This window comes from Cyprinodon tularosa, unplaced genomic scaffold (genome assembly GCF_016077235.1).
Source record: "Cyprinodon tularosa strain WSP-4 unplaced genomic scaffold, ASM1607723v1 ctg263, whole genome shotgun sequence".
Taxonomy (NCBI): Eukaryota; Metazoa; Chordata; class Actinopteri; order Cyprinodontiformes; family Cyprinodontidae; genus Cyprinodon; species Cyprinodon tularosa.
Genome location: NW_024038967.1, coordinates 1,009,641 through 1,024,836, shown reverse-complemented (window position 1 = coordinate 1,024,836; position 15,196 = coordinate 1,009,641). Strand labels below are relative to the sequence as shown.

Here is a 15,196-nt window from a genome sequence, read left to right as displayed (position 1 = left end):
CTGACATGAGCCACATTTATCACAGCCAACATTAGAAATTGAAATAGAAAAACTACATTTCAAACAGTAGATAAGAAACTAATACTACAGCATAATAACTTCTGTTAAAGTACTGTCCAAATAAAATTTTGCATCTATAATATTTGGGGTTGCTTTATCTTTTTGCTAATATTTGCCTGTCAGTCAAAAGGCTGCTGTGAATGCAACAGACCCTGGCATTGTTGAAACCTGACTCTACACTGTAAGCTGGGAATATTCTTCTTGAAATTTATGCAAATTAAGTTGGGCTAAAAATAATCAGTGGAAATGGTTTGACTGGATCTCACTTCATCTAAATCCCACTGCCTGGTGGGAGGGGGGGTGTGAAACCTGAGAGAATATGTGCACAGTAAATAAAGTCAAGCTGCGTCATGGCAGATTTAAGAGAAACATTTTCTTTCGTGACCACATGTGTATGCATGTTTGCATAATATACAAAAAACATAAGAAAATGCTGCAGCAGTGTTAAATAGCCCCCTTTTTATTCATATATAATTTTATAATGTTGATTGGATTATATTATCTATTTATCTTTGTCCAGTTGATGCTCAAATCCAAAATATTTCCTGAAACTTTTTTTTTTTTGTTCTTGTTTTTCAAACTTCCCCTTCCTATGGTCTCGAAACACCTACAGTTTTAACTTTTTCAGCTTAAATATGTCATTTAGTTCCATATGTCACTCATCATAAATGTTATATATAAAAAATATGATTTAACTTTTTTCGTCATTCACACAAATATGAAATGCTGCATAAAAACAAGAATTTCCCCCTGCCTAAATCCTGCTAATTCCTAGCAATTACTGGCTCTTCAAATTTTTGCATGTTTGCACCCCCTTTGTGTCGGTAGGTCTGTCCCTATTGGATGCCCTAAACCCTTTCTGAAAGCAAGATGACTAATATAATGATGTATAATTAATAGCAGCAATGAATAGAGTATTGGCCTGGGTGTTGCAATACCATACTTGTCACTATACTTTGGTTGCAATGCGTATTATCACAATATTGCAATATCACTATATTCCATATTTTTATCATTTGTCAAAATGAAATGTATAGATTATTAAGAAGAAAGTTATGTATATGTTTATCAGAATCCATGTGGGGTTTAAGTCAGGCCACGTCTTCCACTGTGACTGCCTCAACTACAGAAATATTGCTTCAGCGCATAGCAAAAGGTCTCCATGGCGCTATCTACCAGAGTAGTGCAGAGGTACCCATTGTTTTTGATAAAAAAAAAAAAATAATAAAAAAAATAAATAAATAAATAAAATTTATATATATATATATATATATATATATATATATATATATATATATATATATATATATATATATATATATATATATATATATATATATATATATATATTGGTATTAGGAAATGAAAGATCAACATTATTATGGGCAGTAAATGATGTTCATTTCATATAGCCTATACGTCATGTGTTTTATTAATGCAGTGCTAACAAACTAATCTAAAAGATGGACATGAGTAGATGAGGTCAATGTTTACATTTAAACTACCCACTATAGATCTGATCTTTTTTATTAATTATTATTAATTTATTTATTTTTTGTTGGATAAAATCTATTTAAGTTCCCTAAACATAAATAAATGACAAGACTCTTCACATTAGATTTTAGGGCCTTAAAAAAATAAATTTTGTGAACTATTATGATATTTTATACTATGATATATTGGTTTTGATTCAAAATACGGCGGAATTGAACTTAAATGAACAAAATATTTACGGGTAAACATCCATATAATCTTCTTACTTTTTATAACACTGCAGACTCACTTACAGAACATGACTCAAACGCGGCTTATGTGTGTTTTCACGAATATGGAAATTTACACACCAGTTGTTGCAAAGTACATGGGTTCCTGACCAGAGAAGAGCTTCCGCTATATCTGATAGTAATGAAATCAGTGATATAAGAATAATTAATAATAATAATTGAACTTTATTGATCTCACATTGGAGAAATTCACCTCTGCATTTAACCCATCCCCTTGGGGAGCAGTGGGCTGCCATTGTATGGCGCCCAGGGAGCAGTGTGGGGTTAAGGGTCTTGCTCAGAGACCCAGAGTGGCAGTCTGTGGGAGTGGGGCTCAAACTCAGAACCTTAGGATTCCAAGCTCTATGCCCTAACCACTAGGCCGCTACTACCCAATATATTGGTAAATTATGAAATTACCAGTAATAGATACCATGTTTTGATCACCTAAAAGTTTATGTCTTGACCAACTGATTTAAAATTGTATATTTTGGTTTGTCGCACCTAGAAAGAACTTCTGAATAAACTACTTTAGGTTTTCTATATGATTTTGTAGAAAAAGCGCAAAGTACAAGGCAAACTTTACAATGCAAGAAAAACTGTGACACCAGATATTGTTTTCCTGTTTCTTCCTTTACGAAACGGAGCGTATTTAAATTAAACCCTCAATTAATCGAAGTGTAGTTTATGTATATTTCCATATTACTGGTCTAGTGTAAATAATTTAACTGTTTAAAATGAAATGCTGTCTCACACATAACCTATGTGCAGCACTTGTACCTACTGTACTTGAGCACCGTATTTCCTCCTCTAAACCACCAGCTGGTTTGCAGTGCACCGCCCAAACGCCTGTTATTCAGCTGCTCTGTACCATCTGCAGGATAGCAACAACCAGATCCCCTGAGGTTACTCATATCTGTATAGTCATAAAAATCGCTAAATGTCTTCTTAGTTACTGTATAAATCGTATTGTGGCACGTTTTGTGATACACATCATGTCACCAAATTCTTGCCAATTCACACTCCTAATAGAGTCAGTTCTAAGTAAGGCTATGTGGCTATATGTATTACACCCCTGCAAGCATATATACATGTTTGGCTCCAGGGTGTCATTGTTTTAATTTTTATTGCTTTGAAACCTTTATTGTTCGAAGTCGATTGATGCACAACACTACAGCTGTTTGGAACAGTGCATATGCAAATCTGCTTGCTAGCTGCGACTCTCTCCTCCCACATTAAGGTCGTTACTGCCACCTACATAGCTGGAGTAAGAAACTTTGTCTGTTGCTCTTGCTAAAGATAAAATCAGTTTACCTTTAACCAGTTAACCCTGTAATGCCAAATGTATCATATTTGATACATACGGTTTCTGAAATGTTTTGCATCTGACACCTTTTGTATAATTTAATGGTAAAAACTTTGCTCAAAATCCTATTGTACACCATCAGATATACCTGATAACAGAGGGCAGAAGACTACACAAAAAATTATCTTGACTTATCGCATAGTAATAAATTAATAATATCAAAAATGTATTTCTGTTTTTTCTTTTTACATATTTTGTTAAAAGGCCAAATAAGGACTTCTAACCAAAAAAAAGTAATTTTCTGTTTTGTTTTATTCTTGGATCGGGCTTTAAAGGGTTAAATGCACTTCTTCATTAATAAAGAATAAAAAATAAATAAATAAATAAAAAGGAGGAAAATATTACGGATGGGGAAACCTGACCGGTGTTTTGTGGAAAATTATTCAAATATGACAAAAGAGCTACTGTAAATCAAATTCATAAAGTTGAACAGTTTTCTATCTTTATACGTCATCACAAATGCTACTGTTTTTTTTGGAAGATTTATTTTGAATACAAATAACAATCTGTTTTCTGCCCTGCTGTTTGCAGCAGTGAGTCAAACTTTTCTATCAACTACAGTAAAAGCTTTTGTCACATCCAGACTTTTTAAATTAATGCTTACATGCCTGTATGGGTAGAGATAGGAAAAAATAAGCCATAGAGCATTTATATGCAACGTTTCTAAAAAGAGAAGAATTTGGTTCTCTGTATAAACTTTGTTGGGTTGTTAGAACTCACACCTCTGCAGTTACATATAAACATTATTGCATTTAGGCATGTGGACTTCGTCCCGTTCATGCAGTTTGGAAACAAGTTGGAGGTTAAAAAACTCATAAAAAAGAAATAAAACAACATAAAGAAATGCAGAATATTGAATAAATGCTCTCCGACTGTTCTGGTTCTGGTTTTGTTCTAAACGAACAAAAATTGTTAAAAAGAAATAAGCGCAATAATCTTAAGTGGGGGAGGGGAGCATAGTCTCCCACATTTTAAAAACCCTGCTGTACAGGATGTATATTCATTAAGTCCTCTTTAGCTGCCTCATCAAAATTCATGAGCCCACCTTTATCAGTAGAAAAGAAAAATGAATGTTAATATGTTTGTGCATTCTGCAAAAAATATGTTACAGTTGCATTAGAGTTGAGCTGCAGCTATTATGATAATCAGGTATTCTTTTAGTTACTCTCATGGTTAATCCATTAAATGGATTAAAACGCTGGATTTTTCTGCAAGTCTATATTCAGGTTTGTTAATAGTATATAAACAGATAATTTCATTTGGTAACCTATGAGTTATAAGTATGCAAAAAATGAGTAAACAAAAAAGATATTTTAAAAAGGTAACAGTTTTTAGTGCAACATGTCTGTGATTTCCATCATTATTTCGTAACAACAAAATATTAGGAATTTTACTTTAAAGGTTTTAAAGTGATGAGCTCTGTATCAATGATATTTTAATTTAAACATAATTTATTTTTCCACAGGAACAAAATACATTATTTTTTTGAAAACTTAAATTATGAAAAGACCTAAAACCTTCTGAGAAGTATCTCATATGACTCAATTGAACATTTCTTATTTTATTCTTTGTATTTAATTTAATGTTATTCTGCTTGTCTTTGGAAATATAAATCAGAGACACGCCTGCACCAAAGAGGTTCTGACATCAACTGGTGAAAACTCGAGCATTTTCTTGTTTAATTATTATTGATACATGTATTTGAAATATATTTTAATATCAAAAAGTGTAATGTTATTTAAATAATGAAACATCCTTTTAGTATATGTACATGTGAAGTTACCAGCTTGTTCTTTCTGATGCACAGATTAACAAAAAATATTAACAAATCAGAACCAGAACCAAATTCCTCTTACTGGTCCGTGGGATGGAAGGTTCTGGTATGTAGTAGAAGGTTTGGGGTGCATCCTGCTTTTTAAGTTACTTTTATTTAGCATTTTTATTCCCCAAATCTTTCAACTGCAGTTTTCATTTATTTAAAATTTTTGTGAGTGGGTTGTTCTTGTGTTTGTCTAGTTGATGACTAGGTTTCTAGATAATTTCAAGGGAAGCGTCCAGGTCAGCATCCGAAACAGATGTCTGAGTCATCTAAGCTCAAGAAAGCAAAGTGAGGCCTGGGGTTGGGGTTCGTTGGTGAGGCCTGGGGTTGGGGTTCCACCTTGTGTGACCTGGCAGGGGTTATACCAAACAAATGATGTGAGGCCGTCCACCAGTGGGTTGGGAACCATGTGGGAGTGGTGTGAAAACTGCCTCTGACCACTGAGCAGAGGGCTTAAACCAGATGTGAAAAAATTGAAACTTGTAACACAATAGATTATTTCAGGATACCCATTTCTTGTAGCAGGACTCCTCTTAAGGCTGATGTACAGTAAAACCTGAACTCCTTGTAGAACGCTGTGAGGAGTAATAATAATACAATATATTCAAAACTGTTTCATCATTTTATCATCAAGTATGCACTCCAAAAATCCCACTTCCCATGCAGTGAAATGCACTTCCTCTGTACTCAGCAGGTCTACCTCTGAGATTATATAAGAGGTGTTTTACCCCGACCCATGAAAAAAGGATGAGAACCACTTCATGTCTCCAGTTTTGCCCTGTGCACCCATTTACATTCTACATCCTTATAACACACTTAAACCTTACTGAGTTGCTGGCTGCCAGTAGATCTGCCTCATTATCTCCTACAAAGACACAGTCGTCGATACTTCATCAAGGGAATACACAGGAGACAAGGAAGTGAACAAAAGGCTGGACAGGTACTACGAGATGGCGCGGCGAGCATGGCTCCAGCCTCAGGTTCCTCACCAGGCCATCTGACAGTGATTGTGTAATCTGTGGTGTGATTAAAAAGCCCACCCGGACCTCTGGGGATATTATCCAGGGGATTGCTCTGCAACGTCCAGCCACAGACTCTCTTTCTCTCTATTTATCTCTCCGCTGCTGAACAGGATGGAGACGGTGCGATCCGGCTCCGGCTGACAAGTCTCCCAGACCGCTGTTACTAGGCAACTGAATGCTAAATTTTGAAACCCAGACAATTCTGTCTTTCAAGCATTAAAAGTGCAGAGAGAGAAGAACCAAAAATAGACCAGCGGTTTTGGGGTGGGGGGGGGTCAAGAATCTAAAGGATGTAAATGAACTAAATAGTTTGCAGTGTGTGTTGTTGTTGAGATTTGTTATGTTGTTTATTTTGGCAAGAGACAGTCGGCTGGGAATAGTATTTTTCCACTGCCATGTTTTAGGGGAATTTTGGGAGAAAGTGTTGAGAAACTGGCAGACAGATTGCCCTCAAACCGTCTTTAGGAAGTTTCCTTCATCAGGACAGTTTTGTAGGTGTTAATTAATCTGATTCATGGATTGGCTTTTAGATTTAAAGGGTTTGCAATCATGTTTTATTGAACTGATTCTGTTTTGGCTGTGTTTTTTTTCTGTGTCTGATGGTAAAGATCTACCTCTGATCTTATTTTATTCTCTTCTGTCACAGCAGAGTACACAATGTTCCGTGTTTTCCATTGAAGCCCTGCTGTCGGCTCATCAGCCTTGTTTTCGGTTCACCTCAAAGCAAAAGGAATCAAAGAGCAAACGCATAATTGAATATACAATATACACCTGGGTGAAATATATATATTTTTAAATCCTCATGAAAAATGCAGCTGATGCCGTGTTTGTGAAGACACCCGGCCTCAGTTTGGTAGAAGCGTGATATGCCTACACTTCATCTGACAGTCAGTACCTTAGCTTGATTCTAACATGCCCAGCAGACTTTCAGATAGATAGCTTCATCCCATACCCCCCCACTGCCTGTCATTCCACTCCGCTCCAGCCTAACAGAGCTCTGCTCCTCACAAAGCAGCGTGTTTCTAAAGAATTTGATCTGAGATATGATTGGAGCTCTTATGTACCGCAGAGGCTTTACGAGGAATGCACTACATGGAAATTATATGATCAGATTGTCCCTTAAAGTCCTCACATTATGGCCATTTTTTTTCAAGTTCACTCAATTTTGTGTTTTTGTTCAGGAAGTTGGAAATAACTAAATTAACAAAGTATATTGGCAAATGTGGTCGGATAATTTAGTTTCTCTTATTTCATATATTAATTTATGCTTACTCACTAAGAAAGTTTTCACTCAGCCTGTTTCACCTGCAAGGCCACACAATTCTCATGTGTGAGGGTGTTTTTAGACAAGATATACCTTCTTCTCATAACAAACCAGATTCTTTCTCAAGGTTTATTCATAACATGTTACTGTTTAACCAAAGTGTCTGTAATTTGTTTTGACTCTGACAACTTTCCATTATCGTAAGTAAGGGGGAACAAACGCTGCCCAGGCAGAATGGCTGATTACTCTGCAATGAGTGCCGTGTGATAAGCTGTTCTCTCTTTGCAAAGGTAAAAATAAAGTGCCGACCGAGTGAAATCAATCTATCTTCGTTTATTTAACTGGAGTAAATAGTTGAATACTTTTTTCCCCACAACACCATCTAAGAGAAGCTTTAGTGTGGCAGTTCATAAGGAAAAAGCATTATTGGTCACAGAGATACAGTTTTACTCCAAAACACACAGAGCAGGTTTATCAGCAGTTAAACTATGAATGTTCCAACTTTTCCACAGAGACATGTTGTACATACCCCATTAGCTCATTAAACCAAAGATTCAATTGAGATTTTGGATTTAATTTAATTGTAATCATGTACGAATAATTTACAAATTTGGGCCTTCATCCTTCAGCCCTGGAAGTGAAAGTCCTTCCTCAGACACTCTGTATCACATTTTTATAATTTTGGCCAAAGTTTTAAATATCAAGTAGGAATTTTTTAATTGGATTAGAATTTATTGATGTTCTTGATGATTTTTACCAATACATTATATATTTGTTTCAACTTTGGTCACAAACTGGATGCCTTTGTCTATGATAGGAAATCATCCACTGAAAAACATGTTTTTCAGTGGAAATTCAATTATGTTTTTTATTTGTAATAATCAGAATAAAATGTTCTTTTACAAAAATCTTTTAAGGGGCTTTAAACATTAACATATTTATATTATTTAGCTGGACTGAGGGCTAAAATGCTTTCTACATGCTGTTGATTCCTAAACTCTAACCCTGGTCTGGATACATCCCAAAAATATGTATATCTCCATCTACTAGTTTGCAAAAGAATAAACATTAACAATAAATAATGAGATGTTGTTGTTAAAATGTAAAAGATTTAACAAAGTAGAGGGATCTACCGATCTAATACGGCCTTAGCCAGACATTTTTACATGATGAGAATTAGATTCCTGGGTTAAACAGACTCCTGACTTCTGGTCTCTGACGTGTATGTGCTGTATCTGATTTTATAGCAGGCATTCTCAAATAGTTACCCAGCAAACCCTTCTGCTGTATTTGCTAAAATCATAGCATAAAAAGAGGCATTTCCCATTCTGATATCCATTTTAGAAATCTGTCTAATAATTATTATTGGAACCGGATTCAAAATCTCCAATATTATCTTGCAAATAAAAACGCAGAAAAATGTTTAAATCTCATTCCTGTTGTTATCGACTCTTGTTTTCTGTTTGATTAAGCCTTAGCTGACATTTCACATTACAAGATAAATAATTAAAGTACTAGTGTCGTGTTGATATTGGTATTGGTCCATACTCAAAGCTGGTGTATTGGTATCGTTATTTTTATTATTGGAAATAAAAAAAGTTGTATTAGCACACCCCTACCTAACACAGCATTGAGTAAAGGTTTGAGTAAAGAGGAAACAGTAAAGCTGTTTTCTGTAAGTGTTATCCATAAACACTTTGTTGGAATCGCATTGAATTATGTTAGAACTAGTTAAAAAAAGCATGATGGAGTTTTATAATGACACTGCCACCTGTGGCAAAAGCACAGAACAGTTGCACTCTTCTCCTCATTCTTGTATGTAGCTCATACTTGGCATAATTTTTTATTTCTGTTTTTCTTTTTACCCTTACATGGAGTTGCCATGGGTGTCTTAAGTTGAGCTGAATGCCTGTTACCTTTGAGCATCCATAAAATCCATCATGAATATAACGCATCAATTGTTTGTTAGGTTGGACCCATTTTGCATGGACGCGCTTGATTTCAGTTTCACCGAACAGCATGGGAACTTCTGGCCCAAAATAAATACAGGACAATAGGCTATAGATGCATCAGTGATGAACTACTATGGTGTCAGCCTGCTGATCAAATAATGTTTTAGTTGTAGGATCAAATAAAAAACTATTTTAAAGATATTTTTTCAGTAAAAACAGCGTCTCTAACATGAGCAGGAACAAGTTTGAAATTGTTTATCTAGTTATTAAAAAAAATGATTTATTAAGTCAATTTATAGTTTAAAGCATAGTTTTCCTCCTTAAGCTGGGAAGGAACACATTTCTGTATTAGTTTAAAAAAAAAACAAATCATACTAGTAAACATGAAATATTTTAGCTTCAAATTAATGAATGAAAATTGAAGCATAAGGAGATTCTGATTGTTGTTAGTCCTGCCCTGAGAAAGATTATTATTTTAATGGTTGATAAGCTATTTTTAATTTCAGTCCTTTTACCCTTTCCACCAAATCTGTGTCTGATGATGCAGTTTTCCCTCTGGGATGTGTGAACTCACCCCTTCCCCATCACATATAGGTACAGTTCACACATGGAGACATTGAGAGGCTGAGAACCATTCTCACTTTTTAATTTAAGTGTCTGTATTCTGCCCTTTACTCGTGTGGCGATGATTATTTCCTCACTAAGAAAACATCATCCTCTCTCCATGCTGTAGGAAAAAAATGCACAAACTTGAGCCGAGCCATTATAACACAGTGATAAACACAGAACATGTAAACAGAAACCAGCAGTGGCAGGATTAATGATGTATATTGAGCTAATCTGGGTTACTGCTCATGTTTTATGGTTTTGTTTATAAAACCAGTACAGTGCCCTGATTTGGTTTCAGAAGGGGATCTGTTTTAAGTTTTGACGGGTTTCATTCTTTCTCCATTCTTTTAAGATGTTTCACTCTTGTTACAAGGTAGACTGTTTAGCGCTGGCTGTTGTAGCAGCAGATTTTTATATAATTCAAAGCTTTATCTTTCTTTGGCAAGATCTCAGGAATGATTATTTACATTCTTTCAAATGCATTAACTTTATACAGGTTGTTCAGGGAGTTTTAGCTTTAGACAGGTGTAAAATAACAAACAAAGCACCGAAACTTATTAGATTTTGGGGAGATTTAAGAGGAAAATACACAGAACGAGGAAATACTTTTAATGCACTGTTTGACTCTTCAATTTTAAATAGAGCAGTTCTAATTTTGTCCACATACCAGATGTACAGTATTTGGTGACCCTACAAAACTCTAGAACTTAATTTCATTTTTTTTGTTCTGTTATTTGTGAGACCTACAGAACTAAGGCCCACTAATGTCAGATTCAGTGTTAAAAATTGTATTGAAGTTTCCAGAAATAGAGGTGATAAAGCCTGACCTGCTGATTTCAATTAGCTGAAAGTTTCTGTTTTTTATGCTCACACTGTCAGATGTTAGAAAATCCCAATAAACGTTTAATTTTCCAATATTATTTAATAGAATAAGACTAAACGAATCAATGCTAACTTGTTCTAAAAGCACATGCACAAGTACAGGATCTCCAGTCCTTTAAGGAGAAGATGATGGAATAAATTCTCTTTCACATGAAACGGAATTAGAAAAATAAGGAAATCAGGGCTGACTGATTAATTCACCCCTTTTCAGATGTTGACTAAAAAATGAAAATATGGAAAACTCTATATTTGTAGGGAAAAATTTGCAGGACTGCTACAATAATCATCAGGGTATGTTGTGTTCGCTTACCAGACAAAGATTGGACCTTTAAGCTGTCAAACAGCTGTAACATTGCCTTTAAGCTGAATTTATTTGATATTTGGTTAACAAACACACAAGAATTGATCTTGTCCTGCTCCCTTTTCAATTGTTGTATATCAAAACTGGTCAGCCAATGACGTCGCAGTATTAGGGTTGTGGGTGGGACATATAGTTTTGAGAAAAGCAATAGATGCCCAGAACTCAGCAGAACGGTGGGCTGCAGTCGTAGCTGCGACTATCACTTTTGTTTTGTTAGGATCCACAATTTAATCCATGAAAGAGGAACAGTGAGAGCATAAAAAAAAGCACAAGTTGTTGAGGTTTCTCATGGTTTCTTCAACTGTTTAACTTTTCTCTGTGATTGAATAGAACCAGAGCCTGGAGATAGGACCAAACGAGTTATGATTCTAGGGCATCCAATAGTTTAGCCAATTCTCAATACCTGTAGATTTGGGACAGATTCAATACTTAAAGCTACAGTGTGTAATAATTACAGGGATATACAGTCAGAAATGTAATATATTATACATAACTATGTTATTTATCATCATCTACTAGCTCAGCCTCTTAACCTTAATATTTGCGTTGCCTTAGAATTCGTTATTTATAATTACATAGGAGCGGGTCTCGCAGCCATGGAGGCAGACATCTTTGCGCTACGGCAGCGCAGAGCCAACAAACTAGCGATTGCGAGATCGACCATTACGCTCGAAAGTAACTACGGCAAGTTGAGAGAGATGAACTGAGACGGTACTGAACAATAGATGGCAGTATTAAAATTATCTATGTAAACAAACCTCATCACTTGAGAAGGTAGGTGATGCGGACGTCATGGAAGACATTTTGTCCTGTAACGCTCGCCGTACTGTTGGGGGGGAGAAGCGGTGGGGGGGAGATGTTCATGTTGCTGCGGTCTGCAGACTGGACGCTAGATGTCGCTGAAAATTACACACTGTAGCTTTAAGGTAATTATTTCACAAAATACACAACTATTAAGAAAAAGCTTGAGAGGTTGTACTTCATATTATAGTCCTGTTGTTAGTTAGCAATGTCCTGATCCAGTTTTATTCAATCTGATACGACACCTGGGCCAAGCGTATGGGCCGATATCCGCTGTTTTTCAACTGTTGAATGGATAAACCATATATTTTGCCATGTGAGTTAAGCTCTAGCTTTGACATAAAAATTGCAAAAAAAAGAAGATAACGACATAACACAGATATGAATGTACTTAGTATTATTTATAAAGAAATAAGCAGCAAAAAGAAATTCAATCTGAAAAACTCACACAGAGAGAAAAGATAATTAGAAGAATTTATTGATAAGAAAGTATAGTCTTTGGCGCTCAGACCTCGGCAGGAACATTCATGCTGAATTATGCTTTAACATGCATGAGTAGATGAATGTGAATAGGGATGTTCCCCCCGGGCCTGAAACTGGTGGTGGTTTAATCCGAGCTGGTTGACAAGGTGATCTGCTGGGCAGAATTGTGGGACTAGAAGACTGAGGGAGCTGACGCCAGGCTTCACTCAGACTCGGGATATAGAGGTCCTGCTCGGTGATGCAGGTACCGTGAAGTGTCCATGATGAGCAAGCATGAAGCGACAGTGGAGAGGAAAAACTCCCCTTTGGGAAGAAACCTCTGGCAGAACCGGGCTCAACATGGTGGTCTTCTGCCGGACCAATGCATTGAGACGAGGGATGGTGACAACTGGGATTAATACTCTCTGATGAGGTTGAGGTGAAGTCGTGTCATGGAGGACGATTCAGCTGCGATGGCGGAGAAGGGGATGGAGGTGGGTGAATTGTCGTCTGAATCAAAATCCGACATTGCGATTGCAGGATAGCGGCTGTGGTGAGATTTGAGGGAGTTATAAAGTGGAAGCAGGACGCTGATTGGGCTTCGTGGTGGAGTAGTTCGAAGCTGATTGGCTCGCTTCAGAGACGGATCGGCTTCTGATTGATGGAGGTAAGTCAGAGTTTCTTCAATTGAACTTTCGCTAGAGCTTCATGAAATAACAGTTCCATAAGGAGGGATTGCCTTTGCGTCAATGAATCGATGCAATCAGCTGGTTTTCCTTAGATAGAAAACTTTGATTCAATCTGACTGTATAATCTGGTTGAATTGTAAAATGCCTTGAGATGACGTGTTGTGAATTGGTGCTATAATAATAAAATGAATTTAATTTAATTGAAGTGTACTGGAATGGATCGCCAATATAAAATCACTGATATCTGAACCAGGTATCAGATCTATTGTTAGCAATGTGAAATTTTTTTTTTGAATCTAATGCCTGTTTCAGTCGTATTCAGTTGACTCATATGTGACATTTATAGATGTGAACATTTTGTTTAAAAGATCAAAGATGAGTAAAGCAACCTAAATATAATTTCTTACTAACATAACAGGTTTTAAGTGGATGTAGATCTTACAGATACTTACCTCTTATATTCATATTGCATATAACAAATAAACTGTTTTATTGGTTACATGCAAGGATATTCTTTATTTATTTCTACTTAAGGTAGAAGCAGAGAACGTCATGTGATATTTAAGATCTGTTGCCTATTTTCCCGTAGTTTACTAATGTCTATAGAAATGTAAGATCTGTGCTCCACATTTCTCTTTGCAGAATTGCCCATTGTCACCAATGAAGTTTTCAGAACTCTCTTATCTCTATGGCTTTGGCTGGAACCAAACTTTGGTGGGCGGCCACTGAGTGTGGCTTTGGCCGTTTAGCCTTCCAGCCAATGTCTCCGTGCTGCTAGATAGAGGTCGGCCATACTGGGAATTTTTTTATCAATTTGATACCTTTTAAATACATAATCAGTATCGCTGATATTGATACAGAGTTTTTTATATTTAAGCTGGAGGTATCATGCTTTTGTGATTTTTACTTTATTATTGCAATAGAAACAATGGAACATTGACAACAATGATTATTAGTATCTGATATCCTGGACTTATTTCATGATATGCTGTTTCTTCAATGCTGTTTTCTTCTTTAGGTTTGCTGCTAAATTTAGGCAATATTTATTTCCTTTTTTAATGAAACAAATCTTTTTAATTTGCATCCCCTAATCCAAGTCTTACTGAGGTGCTTCAGAGCTGTTTTAGAGGCAGTTTATGGTTTTATTCAGTCACAATTGTTTCAGCTTCTGCCTTCTAGGAAGTCCAGTCAGGAAAAGCATAAAACAGCATTTATTACGGATAGCTTCTAACTAGTGTGATTTAGAACAAGTTGTTCTATCACCTGTCTATACTTCAGCTTTTGTGAGAATGTGAAGGTGGCATGTGAGTCGCGGTTAAATCTGGGGCAGGATGAGATCAGAGGTGGACGACGTGTGCGAGCATCTTTTTATCCTGCAGAAAGCCTTTGTAGGAAGAGAGACACGGGGGTGGTTCATGCAAATGTTGCCTTGTTTGGGGTAAATATGTGACTCTGTGGAGCTGATCTAGTTTGATTTGAGGAGGCGCAGATGTACTGTCAGCTCCAACCCTGATGTCTCCAGAAGAGTTTTTGCAAAGCTCACTTTCTGCTCTGTAATCTTCTGTCTTTGTGCTCCTTCTGCCTCACTTGCCCTCTCTCAGACGTCTCCAGAGGATTTGTAAGGAAAAATAAATATTTTTAGACATTTCAGTCCAAAGCTGCTGTCACTTCTTCTATTTTTTTTTTTATTTTCATAAAACTCTGCTATGGGAAAAAATATATTCACCTCCCCCTTTCTCATTATTGATGCAGTCAGCTAGCCTTTGGCTTTGTACCGGCACCCATCACAAAAAAAAGCTGCCCCTTGGGAGAGGGCCACCATAGCAACTACCTTCACCACAGCAACCCCTTAAAGTGCCCATCCAAAGCTAGTCCTGTGATATTTCCCAACCGTAGAACCCGAGGGTTTGTGTCTGGACAGAGAGAGGAGGGAAGGAAGGTGATAAAAACGAGGGGAAGCGCAGATGTTTAACAGCTGATCAGCTCAACAGGCCTCTTCAGAAGACCCTCACCGCACCCCTTCATTCAGGCTGTGTTTTTGGATTGAGATGCCCAGAAATGTTCCTTACAGATGAAGCACTGGACAGACACTATCATGCAACAGCAGCAGACGCAAAAATAGATCCATCGCAGGAAGCAAAAACCG

The 15,196-nt window shown here is 36.5% G+C and overlaps 1 protein-coding gene across 2 annotated transcripts in view; it reads left to right on the top strand.

Moving 5' to 3' along the window:
- The window catches only part of LOC119786066 (sodium/potassium/calcium exchanger 3-like), a 64,656-nt gene that overhangs the window by 31,170 nt on the left and 18,290 nt on the right, over positions 1 to 15,196 (top strand). The gene's annotated exons all lie outside the window — the stretch shown is intronic.